Here is a 14238-nt window from a genome sequence, read left to right on the forward strand (position 1 = left end):
AATGGGGCATAGTGGCTGGAATCCCAAGCCCACTTGAAAAGGGTTATGGCTAGTCAAGCTGTGAAGAGCTCAGTTGTAGCTGTGCTGAACAAAGGGGAGGCTCTTGTCCCATGTGCGTGGATGCTTTGAGTTGTACATGCGTGGGATGTGCACAATCATCTTATTGACAACCTCTGTTTGGCCATCAGTTTGAGGATGGAAGGCTGTGGACTTCATGAGTTTGGTGTCCAGCATTGACCAGAGACTGGACCAAAATGTATTGAGGAATCGACTGTCCCGATCTGAGATGATAGACTTTGGGATGCCATAGTGCACCCACACTCGTTCAAAGAAGAGTTTAGCAGTGGCTCTTGTTGTGATATTCTTCTTGCAGGCCGCCATAATGGCCATCTTTGAGAACCTATCGACAACCACAAAAACAAAGTTATTTCCATGCTTAGTGGAAGGAAGGCCTGACATGTAATCCATGGATATGGATTCCCAAGGTCGACGAGGGGTAGGAAGCGGGGCATAGAGGCCTTGCTTCTTGATGGTCGGTTTGGCAATGGCACAAGCAGTACATGATCTAATGTACTTCCCAACATCCTGTCGAAGATTCGGCCAAGAGAAATAATTTTGCAGTACTGCACCGTTTTCTCGACCCCAAAATGCTTAGCAGCTCGACTGTAGTGTTCTTTCCAAATCATCTTGGCACGCTCGCTTGAAGTAACACAAAGGTGACCCAGGTGGCATAACAGGGCACCGTGGAGGTGAAAATCTGCAACATGCCAACCCTCCAAGAGTGTCTGGTATGTGTGGCCAAATTTTGGGTCGCTTTTGTAGAGAAGTGGCCAATCAGAAGTCTCGTGCCCACAAGAGTTGAGCACAGTGGTTAATGCCATGATCGATGGTCGACTGAGGCGATCTGCAACATTATTGGTGCTGCCCTTCTTATACTTGATATTAAAATGGAACTGTTATAGGTATGTAGACCACTTTTGATGGCGATCATTCCGCAATTTCCCTTGGGTCTGTATGAACTGCAGGGGTCGGTGGTCTGTGTGGATGACCATTTCCTTCCCTGAATGTAATGCTTCCATTGTCAAAAGGCTTGCACAATGGAATACATCTCTTTATCATAAGTGGGATACTTCCGGACTGTGTCTGAAAGTGTTTCACTGTGATATGCCACTACATGCCCATGTTGAGTGAGGACTACCCCAATAGCATAGTTAGAGGCATCTGTCTCAACCTCAAATGGTTGTTGTAAATCTGGTAACGTGAGCATTGGTGCCATGTAGAGGCGATCTTTCAACTCTATGAATGCCTTCTGTTGAGATTCAGACCAAAAGAATTTTTCTTTCGCTCTTCCCTTGGTGACTTGACTCAAGGGCCAAGTTATATGAGAAAAACCCAACACGAACCTGCGATAGAAGTTGGCAAGACCTAGAAAGCTACGGAGCTCTATCAGAGTGGTTGGAGATGGCCAATCTCGAATGACTTGGATCTTGGCTGGATCCACATGCACCCCCTGTTCATCAATAATGTATCCCAGATACTGAACCTGGGTCATGCCTAAAGTGCATTTCTCCGAATTGACACATAGCTTGTGTTGCCGCAGTGTTTGGAGAACCTGTCAGATGTGGTGGAGGTGCTCTTCCCAACTCTGGTTGAAAATCAGAATGTCATCCAAGTATAACACTACAAATGAGTTGGTGAATGGCCGCAAGATGTTATCCATTAGCCTTATGAAGGTTGTAGCAGCATTCATCAATCCGAAAGGCATAACCAACCATTTGAAAAGGCCCTCCTTGGCTTTGAAGGCAATCTTCCACACATCAGAGGGTTCGATTGGTACCTGGTGATATCTTGACTTCAAATCGATCTTGCTGAAATATTTCACCCCCTTTAGTTGTTCTAGGAGTTCATCAATCCTTGGAATCAGGTACCTATTACAGACAGTGATCTTTTTCAGCGCCTGATAGTCAATACAGAGTCTCCAAGTCCCATCCTTCTTCTGTACCAACATGATCGAGCTCCCACAAGGTGATGAACTTGGACAGATGTGACCTTTCTACAGGAGCTCCTAAATCTGCCTCTTGATTTCATCATTCTCCAGAACGGAGCACCGATAAATTGGTCCATTGGGTAGTGACGCACCTAGGGTCAGATCGATGGAGTTCTTGACCTGATAGTGTAGAGGAACCCCTGCAGGGGAGGTGAAGATATCCTTGTACTCCTCCACAACCTTGTCCATCTATAGTTGTCATGTGGAGGGGCCCTGTCTGGAGGCCGTGGCCACCATCTTCTTCTTTCTTTGAGGGTGCATCATCAGGAAAACAAATTTCCTAGTTTTGGAAATGAGATTACTGCATTGTTTTGCAATAATCGAAGAGATGGCGATAGGCGGTGCTACCTCTGGTATCCTGTACAACTTATTTCCCAATGTAATAATAACAGCACGGGGCCTTGATTCATACACAAAATGTCACTTCCACAAGTATGGTTGTCCTAATAATACATTACAAACTTCAAGGGGAGCAATGTCACACAATACCTCATCCGTGAAGGGCTTGATGTTGTATGCAAGGTGACAGTGTTGGCTCACACGAAGATCCCATCCTTGGTGAAGCCACCTGATGGTGTACAGTTGTGGATGTGTTGTGGTCGGTAAGCCCAACCGCTTCACGACCTCTGTCGAAATGAGGTTATTTTGGCTCCTGCTATCGAAAATGAACTGTAGCGGGGAGCCCTTTACCCACATCTCGGAGTGGAAGATATGCTCCTCCTCCTCTGGATCTTCGGGTTCATTTTTCTGGATCTTGGCGGTAGCAACAGTGGTTTTGGGATCTGCATCAATGATTTGCTTCCCTTTGCCATTTCCCTTGTCAGGTTCTGACTCCGAGTTGGAACATGCATCTGATTCTAAAACCTTTAGCTCAGCCACCAGTGACTGCTTGGCCCAACACTCACTTGTGTTGTGAGTGGAGCTCTTATGGAATTCACACCATTTTCCCGTGTCCTTTTTCGGCTTCGCGGCGTTGTTCTTTGCTTGCAGCTTCGACGAGTTGTCTTGGGCTACCCCACCTTGGCTTTGTCCTTTGTTCTGTGGTTTAGGGGCACCTTTCCCTTGCTTTGGATTCACAGATCCAAAGTCTCGCTTCTTTTGTTTAAACTTCTGCTCGACCTTGATGGCATATCGGTATGCTGTGTCGAGCGAGGAGATGTTCAGGAATTGTATTTCTTCCTGGATGTACTTGTGTAGGCAGTCACGGTATTTGAGCATCAAATGCTGCTTTGAATCCTTGATACCCAACATTGTGCGAAGGGTATGGAAAAGATTGGTGAACTCCGGCACATCTTGGTCCCTTCCCTGCCGCAACATTGTCCACTTTATGTATTCATCCTCATAGCTTTCAACAGGATAGTACTGCTCCTTGATGGCATCCTGGAATGAATTCTAGGTGGGTGTAGCAAAAAATAGTGAGCCGATAGTTTCATCCTTCTGCTCGTAGTAGGTTTCCCACCAGTCCTTGATGTTGGGGGCTGCTTTGAGAAGAGCGTAAACAATCTTTCCCCGACTCGAAAATTGATGAACAGAAAAATAACCCTCTAGCATATTTAACCATTTATCTATGGCATTTGCATCTATCTGACCCTCGAATATGGGGATTTCAAAATTAACTTGTACTTAAAGGGCATGGCATTTCTAGAGTAGCTGTTGGAAGCCGATGCGTCGCCTTTGGGTAGAGCTAAAGGATCTGGGCAAAGTTGTCCATCATCGCGTTCCGTTGTCGCTCAATGGCTTCTTCGAGCAAGATTTCGATAGGATCTCCTGCCCCCTCGTCTTTCTTCTCATCTGCCATGGGGGGTCGTTAGGATTTGCAAGGCTGGTCTTACAAAGGTTCGACCAGTTCAAGCCCTAACTCCTTATATCCCGACCTCGTTGGGGACATGCAAAGAAAAACAGAGAAAAAGCAGACAGCTCTGATACCACTGATCCAGATTTAAACAGGAACGCAACAAATAACCATAACACAGATATGCAGCGGAAATAATACTTCATTTCATTAATATAAAATACTAAAATATGTTTACAAACAACAATGGAAATAAACCAGCTAGGGCGATGGTAGCTTATCTTTGAGAAGAGATCTGGTGGCTACATGCCTCTGAACTATGTTACAATGCAGCTCGAAGACCTATTTATTGTTGAGAAACAATGGAAAACCCTTCACATTCCAAAACCTAACCCTAGAAGATGAAACGCCAAATTGTGGGCCCCGTTTTTGGGTAAGTTGGTACATCAACTTCCCGGGGTCGCGAATTGGTCATATTATCTCCGTTTGACGTGCATGATAGCCCGTTGGAAAGATCTCTCTGAGGACTACGATGGAAAAGACGTTTTTTTAATAGAAAAATTACTGGCAGTATATTTCCCAAAAAAACGTCGTTTAGGGCCTCAAAACGGCTCCGGAATTTCAGGACCCGAAAAACTGCTAAAAATAGTAAGTTCTGCTACAATTAAGGAAACTAAAAAGGCTGAGAGAAACAATGGTGGGGGTCTAGGTGGACTTGGTAGGTGGCCACCAACATCCACCTGGATCAAAATGACCAAAGATTTTTTAATGTGAAAATATGGCTGGTGACAACCTATCTTTATAGATCTTAAACATAAGAGTACGGATCTGGAAAATATGGCTGAAAGTGCTGCAGAAACATAGATTACTCACTTAGCTAAACTCTATAAAGGTGGAAGCATACTAGAAGCCGTAAGGGACTAAATTTCACTTCAACATGTAAATATAAGTAGACTATGGCCTAAGCGAGATGAGATAGAGGTCAAACAACCCAGCAGATAGCTCTCGGCAAAACCCAGAATCAAATCCGACAAAAACTTGAAAACCCTAAAATCACAAGTACTGACCTGTTCTCAAGTGGGATCGCACTTTTTGGGCTGAAATGTGTGCTTTGGACTCTAGATCACACTTTTTGGGCTAAAAAATGTAGATTCTTCCCCTTGATTCTTGATCGACAAATATTAGAAAAAATTTCATCTCTCTTGTAGTCGGTTCCTGTGACTTGCAGAAAAGACCAGAAAACTTGCGTAAGCTAGAAATTTAATAGATCTACGGTTAAAATGGTAGGAAACATTAAGAGACTAAAAAAATAAGAAACCCTAAGCTGAAAATTGAAGGTCACCCAGGTTTCCTGATCTGAAGTATAAAACAAGTGGAGTCGCAAATTTTTTGTAGTGTTTTCTTCTCAAATATGTAAAACAACCCACTTAAGACTGTGGATGACAAACAATCTCAACAATATAAACGGCTACTAAACATTGTAGATCTGCGGCAACTGATAGGAACAAAATCTACCAAAGTCTTGATCTATGCCACCATCATAGTTAAACAACAAAAAAAAACAGTAGTAACTCCAATCATCCAATGAAAGCCATATATTCAAAGAACATATTTTATTATAACACGTGAATGGAACAAATAGATGTTACTAGTCCCCCTCTGTGGGATGGGTTCTTAGCTATCCTCAAATGTCTTCAAATTTTCGATAGCCTCTCTCCTCTATAATGTACAAACCCAACAAATAAAATGTTTGAGTTCAATGGGAACTCAAATGGAAGAAAAATGGTGGTGGAGAGTGTAAATAATCAGAGTTACAGCAGTGAGTGCAACAATGAAAATAATCAAAAGTGAATAATGAATGGAAAACCAACCTATTTATAACAAAATATTGAGTTATCATCGAATAATTAGCAATAATAAAATATTATTAACCCCATTCTTGGAATAACCATTCCCAAAAAACGTCGTTTAGGGCCTCAAAACAGCTCCGGAAGTTCAGGACCCGAAAAACTACTAAAAATAGTAAGTTGTGCTACAATTAAGGAAACTGAAAATGCTGAGAGAAACAATGGTGGGGGTCTAGGTGGACTTGGCAGAATGCCACCAACTTCCACTTGGATCAAAATGACCAAAGAATTTTTAAAGTGAAAATATGGGCGGTGACAACCTATCTTTATAGATCTTAAACATAAGAGTATGGATCTGGAAAATATGGCTGAAAGTGCTGCAGAAACATAGACTACTCACTTAGCTAAACCCATCCTATAAAGGTGGAAGCATACAAGAAGACCTAAGGGGCTAAATTGCACTTCGACGAGTAAATATAAGTAGACTAGGGCCTAAGCGGGATGAGATAGAGGTCAAACAACCCAGCAGATAGCTCTCGGCAAAACCCAGAAACAAATCTGATAAAAACCTGAAAACACTAAAATCACAGGTACTGACCTGTTCTCAGGTGGGATCGCACCTTTTGGGCTATAAGGTGTGCTCTGGACTCTAGATCACGCTTTTTGGGCTAAAAAATGTAAATTCTTCTCCTTGATTCTTGATCGACAAATCTCAGAAAATTTTTTTATCTCTCTTGTAGCCGGTTCCTGTGACTTGCAGAAAAGACCAGAAAACTTGCGTAAGCTAGAAATTTAATAGATCTATGGTTAAAAAGGTAGGAAACATTAAGAGACTAAAAAAATAAGAAACCCTAAGCTGAAAACTGAAGGTCACCCAGGTTTCTTGGTCTGAAGTATAGAATAAGTGGAGTCGCAAATTTTTTGTAGTGTTTTCTTCTCAAATATGTATGAAAACAACCCACTTAAGATTGTGGATGAAAAACAGTCTCAACAATATAAATGGCTACTAAACATTGTAGATCTACGACAACTGATAGGAACAAAATCTACCAATGTCTTGATCTATGCCACCATCATAGTTGCACAACAAAAAGAAACAGTAGTAATTCCAATCATCGAATGAAAGCCATATATTCAAAGAACATATTTTATTATAACACATGTGAATGAACAAATATATGTTACTAGTCCCCCTTTGTGGGATGGGTTCTTGGCTATCCTTAAATGTCTTCAAATTTTCGATAGTCTCTCTCCTCTATAATGTACAAACCCAACAAATAAAATGTTTGAGTTCAATGGGAACTCAAATGGAAGAAAAATGGCGGTGGAGAATGTAAATAATCAGAGTTACAACAATGGGTGAAACAATGAAAATAATCAAAAGTGAATAATGAATGGAAAACAGACCTATTTATAACAAAATATTGAGTTATCATCGAATAATTAGCAATAATAAAATATTATTAACCCCATTCTTGGAATAACCATTTGTCATATTCTATTATGTTTGATAATGAGGGAAAAAGTATTTAAACTATTTTTAGAAATAATAAATAAATAAATGATATATTTATCATCTCAAGGAATTGGTTAAGGAATAATAAACAAATAATGATTTATTTAATTATTCCTAAGGGATTTAGGGAAAATTGACAAGGAATAATAATTGAATAATGGTTTAATTAATTATTCCTAGAAGAAAATCAAATAAATAGTGATTTATTTAATTATTATTCATGGGTTTAATTATAAATTACTTAACAAAGGTGGTTTATTAAGTAATTTCTTACAGTGAAAACAATTTTACTATGGTAAAATTGGCTTTACAGGTGTACTTCGATCCATCTAGTAAATTAGGCTAGATGATCATTTTTTTGGTGATAACATTCAGGAAAATTAAAAAATATTTTGAAGCTTCCTCTTATAGAAGGTTACAAGGTTATTTTAACTACTTACCATGGATAAAGAGCTTGAATCCTCTCTAATCCTATCTTGAAGACTTCACCTCTTATCCCTTCAGCTCATTCTTTCATCATTTGTGGATCTCAAGCCCATAATGGTAATCCTAAATTACCACTCTTCTCTTATAAATTTACGGCCATCCATAACATGAAGGTTGGCTTTCAGATATTGATAATGCCTTTATGGTTGATATTGAGGTGTGGTTTCTCACAAGGAAGGACAAGTCAACATGGGGGGATATCTAAAATGTCAGTTGCTATTTATGGTTGTAAAGTCTCCCCTGTATTTATCAATACAAAGAACATATTTTTTTCCTACATTTGTTGTTTTATCTTTTCACTCATGTATTTCAATTCCATGTTTATTCATTGAATAGAGATGTTATATTATGTGGATGTTGTGAATCATTTGTTTTTTTTATTCATGTGTGAGATTTCTAATTATAGCACTTGGAGATAGAATTAAAGCTTACAACGTGTTATCACTCCTCGAGATCTCCAAGGCTAAGGAAGAGTCTAGATGAGGTAACCACACACCAACCTCTTGGCTTGGTATCTAGCCCTACAACATTGGAGAGGGATCTCTCAACAAATTCACAACCAGGAGGGATGGATGAATTAGGGTTTTAGGCTAGTTATGATGTGCAGAAGGGTTGGATTGTTTGAAATTGGGTTGTTGGATGAGGATTAGGTCAAAGAGACTAGGTCAGGGCCAATAAGGGTATGTTTGCAAACATCAGATGGAGCAAGCTAGGTAGACACTCAAACACTTTAAGGTTCTTGACTGGGATGGATCAGACCGGTCAGGTGCTAGAAAGAGCAAGACAAGCATGTATTCTTTCTGAACTGAAGAAAATGGACAAATTATGAAGTTTTCCCCAAAACAGAGCACGTAAGATGTATTCTGCTCATTGACTTGAAAATCAACATATTGTAGAAGTGAAATGAAACACAAGAGTACAAAACATTCAAACATATGGAACATAAGAAGAAACTATGTCAAAATGCCATACCATAGGTATTCCATCAAAATAGGTATAACTCATTCATTAAATTTTTTCCAAATACTGATTACACTAGTGTCTTTGATTAATACAACAACATCCAAATGATTCCAATCTCTTCCAAGAGTGAAGAATGGAATGATATAGACATCAAAACAATCTTTTCTTATCCTCAGGGGTCGAATCCTCGAGTCGAGGAAGCGATCCACAAAAATATGAACTGATACCTAGAGTGTAGGGAGGTCCAAGTGACTCCTCCATAATTACAATGAAACTCATTAATTTGAATTCATGATGACATTTATCTGACGTATTTACCCTAGGTAACTTACCAACATGATATTTAAATTCAATAATTACATTAGTAAAACTTCATAAAATTCCTTGCGTAAGTGAGAAAGTGTGAAAGGGTAGCAAAATGTGAGTTTCTGGTCCTATGCGCAACGCAAGTGGTCTATGTGCAATGCCTTCTTCCAGCTGAGTTTTGAATGGGTTATCAATGTCCAAATTGAGCTCAGGATAGCTCATTGGAAAGGTTGTCTAGTGTAGTTTTCACAAATGTACTTGGTTCCAAAAAAAATATAATATTTCTTCCTCCAAAAGTTCAATCTCCCAAGACTTCTCTTGTGCGCAGTGCCTAGCTGAAAAGGAGGGTAGAAATGTGATGTTTGAGGTGTTTTTGGCCATTTCTTCCTATCATATTGCCCAATTTTGGTGTGCCAATAATAAAAATTGCATGTTTACTACCTTCTGAATCTAATGGTGTTCTTGGTTTTTCATTTAGAGGCCTCTAGAATGTGTGTAATGCCTAGGGTGTTGTGCATAGTGTCAGGTCAGGCAGTAACTCTCCAAAGGCAGAAAAAATTGATTCGTCTGTTTATTCCATAGGTAGGTTATAGTTTTATACATTAGGAGTGATTGTTCAGTTCATCTTCTGATGACTGTTCACATTCCTAATTTATTTATTTACAAATTCCCCAATCATGAAGATTAGGTGTCAACATTCCCCCCCTTAATCTGAAGGGATGTTGGTGAGTCCAAGCATCATTCCGAATCGTTCAAGCTTTTCCTTTCCAAGTGCTTTGGTGAAGATGTCTGCAATTTGCTCATTTGTGGAACAATGATGGAGATGGATTGTTTTGGCCTCAACATGATGTCGAATCAGATGATATTTAGTATTGATATGCTTTGTTCGATCATGGAACTTTGGATTCTTGGCCAACTTTATTGCAGAGGTGTTATCAATCATGAGTGGAGTTGATTGTACTTGTTTTACCTACAAATATTCAAGAATTTTCCTGAGCCACACAATTTATTTCGTTGCTTTAGCTGCTGCCACGTATTCTGCTTCAGTTGTGGAATCTGCTGGAACTGATTGCTTTCGTGATCTCCAGGAGACAGCTCCCGATCCAAGACTCATAGCATATCCTGAAGTAGATACCCGAGTTTCTTTGTCTCCATTGAAGTCTGAATCAGAGTATCCAATCAAGCAAAAGTCGTCCACCTGTGTATACTTGATTCCAAGGTCTTGAGTTCCCTTCAAGTGCCTTATAACTCTTTTTGCAGCAGACCAATGTCCCTCACAAGGCTTTTGCATGAACCTGGATAGGATTCCAACAGTAAATGAAATGTCTGGTCTGGTGGTAGTGAGGTAGATGAGACTTCCTACAAGCTATCTATACTTTGTTGCATCCTCAAATTCCTTTCCTTCAATAGATGTGAGCTTTAAGTTTTGTTCCATTGGAGTAGAAAGAGGATTGCACTCTGTCATGCCAAATCTATTTAACAAATCTCCAATGTATTTCTTTTGAGAAAGAAATATGGATTTTGGATGTTGTGTTACTTCAATGCCAAGATAGTAATGAACATAGCCCAAATCATTCATTTCAAAACTTTTCCCCAATTCCTTCTTTATGGATGTAATGTAGCTTTCATTGTTCCCTGTCATTAAAAGATCATCTACATATACCACAAGATACACAACTTTTTTTCCAACTTTCTTGACAAATAAAGTTGCATCATCAAGATCAAAATGATTGAAGTTGAGTTTCAGAAGATGCTCAGTTAGTTTTTCATACCAAGCTCGCGGTGCTTGTTTGAGGCCATACAAGGACTTCACAAGTTTGCATACTTTATGTTCATGTCCTTTCACAGCAAATCCTTCAGGCTAGGACATAAAAACATTCTCTTTTAGATCTCCATTCAAGAATGCATTTTTTACATCCATTTGATGGACTTTCCAACCGTTCTAAGCTGCTAGTGCAAAGAGTGTCCGGATGGTGGCCCATTTTGTTGTGGGGGAAAAGTTTCCTCATAATCGACCCCTTCCTTCTGTGAAAAACCTTTTGCCACAAGCCTAGCTTTGTGCTTGTCAAGTGAGCCATCAGCTTTGTATTTGTTCTTGTAGACCCACTTGCAGCCAATTGGTTTGGTTCCAAATGGAGGATCAACCAGATTCCAAGTGCCATTCTTTATGAGGACATCATACTCCTTTTGCATCGCTTCTTTCCATTCATCATGAGAAGCAGCTTCTTTGAAGGAAGTTGGTTCAAAATATGTAGACAAGTTCAATTCACAATCATAAGTAACATCCATATCAACAGGTGAATTAGAGTCATCTACATCACCTCCATCTTGTCGGTTTGAATTTCTGGTTCCTGTTTTTCCAATTTCATCAGGATGAACACTTTCAAGTGTCTTTGTCAGCCACTTTGGGGGACCTTTCTGAGATGGTCCAGGCTGCTCTGTTGATTGAGTTGGGACTAAATCAAGATTGAGTCTCCCAATTCTATCAATTACATCACTTAAAGCATCATCTATTGTTGGAGTTTCATGTAGAGGAGATTGTTATTCAGAAGAAGATTCAACATGTTGTTCTAGTATAGGAATCCCCCCTTCAAGATGTGGAATTTGATTATCAAATTATTGAAATGATTTCATTTTTGCGAATCTATCCAATCGATCAAGTTGACGCTCAACAACATTGTCAGATTTGGATGATTCAAGAAAAATGACATCTCTAGATACAACAAACTTTTTATTTACTTCATCATAGAGGCGGTATGCTTTAGAGGTGTTTGAATACCCCAGGGAGATACACTTACGACTTCTAGCACCAAGTTTGTTTCTATGTACCTTTGGTATCAAAGCATAACAGGTGGAACCAAAGATCCTGAGATGTTTTACCCAAGGAACATGTCCATAACATAATTCATAAGGAGTCTTGTTTCTTATAGCATTAGATGGAAATCTATTCTTTATATATGCAGCACATAGAATAGCATCAGCCTAAAACATTATCTTTACATTTTTGAAGAAAAGCATAGATCGTACCATATTCAAGATTGTTCTATTCATTCTTTCAGCTACACCATTTTGTTGGGGATTATAAGGCAAAGTTGTTTGATGTTTGATCCCATGTTGGCGAAGATAGTGTTCAAATTCATTTGATGTATATTCTTTTCCATTATTAGTGCGAATATACCCAATATGAGATTGTGCATCATTTTCAATCCATTTATTAAAATTCTTGACTCTTTGAAAAGCATCAGATTTGTTATTCAATAAATAAACCCAACACATTCTTGTGTAATCATCAATAAATGTCATGATATATTTATTTCCATTTGCAGAAGGAACAGGCATTGGACCACATAAATCTGAATGAATGAGTTCAAGCTTCCTATGTTCTCTTGAATGTGAATCATGAAAAGACTGTTTGCTATGCTTTCCTAGAATGCAAGAATCACATTGCTTATGTTTCCTAGGAATTGTAGGCAAACCAGCGACACCATTTTTCTTCAATAAGCGGAGACTGTCATAGTTTAAATGTCCAAATCTAGCATGCCATAATAAACTTGATGGAAGTGTACCTTCTTCATGATGAGAAATATATGAGAAATTTTGTGCATGAGCAGAGGTTCCTTGCAGTTTGAGAAGTCTTTCTTCTTCTATTCCCCTCATGACAAGTGAGTGGTTAGATGCTTTTCTTACCTCAAGCTTGCCATCAAACATATGAATGGAGTGACCTTGCTGGCGGATGTGGACCAAGGACAACAAGTTTCTCTTGAGTTGTGGGAGATATAGAACATGATCCAGAAGAAAGTCTGGAAGACCAGGCAGTTTAAGCCTGACTGTGCCAAGCCCTGATGGCTTGATTTTTGACTGATCTGCAAAGTATACTGCTCCATCAACATTGTCAGTGAAATCTTCAAAAAAATATTTTCTATGAGTCATATGACAGGTTGCTCCTGAATCAAGAAACCAATCATTTTTCGAAGAAGCAATTGAAGCATTAAACAAATGTTCATTTACTCCAATGTTACATTGTGCCTCAATATAGTGAGCAATTCAGGTGCTTTACCTTTGTCTGTATCATCAGTTTTACCTTTCTACTGGTTTCTTTTCTGCTCAATTTTGTCCCATGGTAGCTTGCATGTAGAAGAATCATGTGATCCATTTCGTTTGCAGCGAATGCAATGCAGATCTGCCTTTTCTCCTTAAGAATGTCTGCCCCCTCTGCCTCTGAAGTATCTTCCTCTTCCTCTTCGTCCACCTCTTCCTCTTGTAGAATCTTGATTAGGATGCTTTTTTTTATGAGCAAGGCACACAGTCTCTTCCGAAGATTTAGGGGCTGTCTTCTTTCTAAAGGCTTTCTCTCTTTCAGCAAACTTTTTCACAAGAGAGTCAAAGGTTATATCTTTAAGATTTCCATTTGCTTGTAAAGACTCAAGATAATTGGAGTAGGTAGGATAGAGTGCCTTGAGAAAATCAATAAGAGGGATATCCAGCTCAACCTTAGTGGATTTGATATCATGCATTATAGAATTTACTTCAGATGCAAGAGCAAGAGGATCATTATTTTTCAGTTCAAGAGTGAAGAGTTTAATCATGAGCTGAACAACTTCAAGTGCAGAATGTGAGTCCTAGAGTTCTTTCAGCTTTTGTAAAGCTTCAAAGGCAGTTGAATATGATGAAATATGGCGACTTACTTCTTCATTTACAGATGTTGTGATTAATGCATAGGCTTTGTTGTTTTTGTTTTCCCAAATGACAAGCTCTTTGTCTGACTTAGGCTACACTGGGTCATTGTCTGCTTCTCCAACACACACTCCTTTCCTCAACTCATTGAAGATGAGGGTGTGTTTTATCATCTGGGACCATTCAGGATAGTTCTCCTTGCCAGTGAGAACTATTCCTACCATAGAGATGATTGAATGCATTCTGTAAAAAAAAAAAATTGCTAATAGAAAAGAATACTTCTGCCAGTGTACTCAAAAAAGCATTCTCAAAGTATTTCAAATCCACAATGTGACTCATATAAATCCATCATTGTATAAATTCACCTCACATAAACCTCATATAAGTTTTACATAATTTCATCATATAAATCTCATAAAACTTTGCCTTATAAATCTTAAAAAACTCCACCTTATAAATCTTATATATCTCATATGAATCCACCATATGAATCTCATATAAACTTCATATAAGTTTTATATAAAACCACTATTATATATGCATATGGCATACGTCTCCTTTGAAAAACTCAATTACCACGTGAGATGGTAATTTCAAATATAATGAC

The sequence above is a fragment of the Pinus tabuliformis genome, chromosome X (assembly GCF_031772625.1).
Source record: "Pinus tabuliformis cultivar Carrire ecotype Pingquan chromosome X, CPIR1, whole genome shotgun sequence".
Taxonomy (NCBI): Eukaryota; Viridiplantae; Streptophyta; class Pinopsida; order Pinales; family Pinaceae; genus Pinus; species Pinus tabuliformis.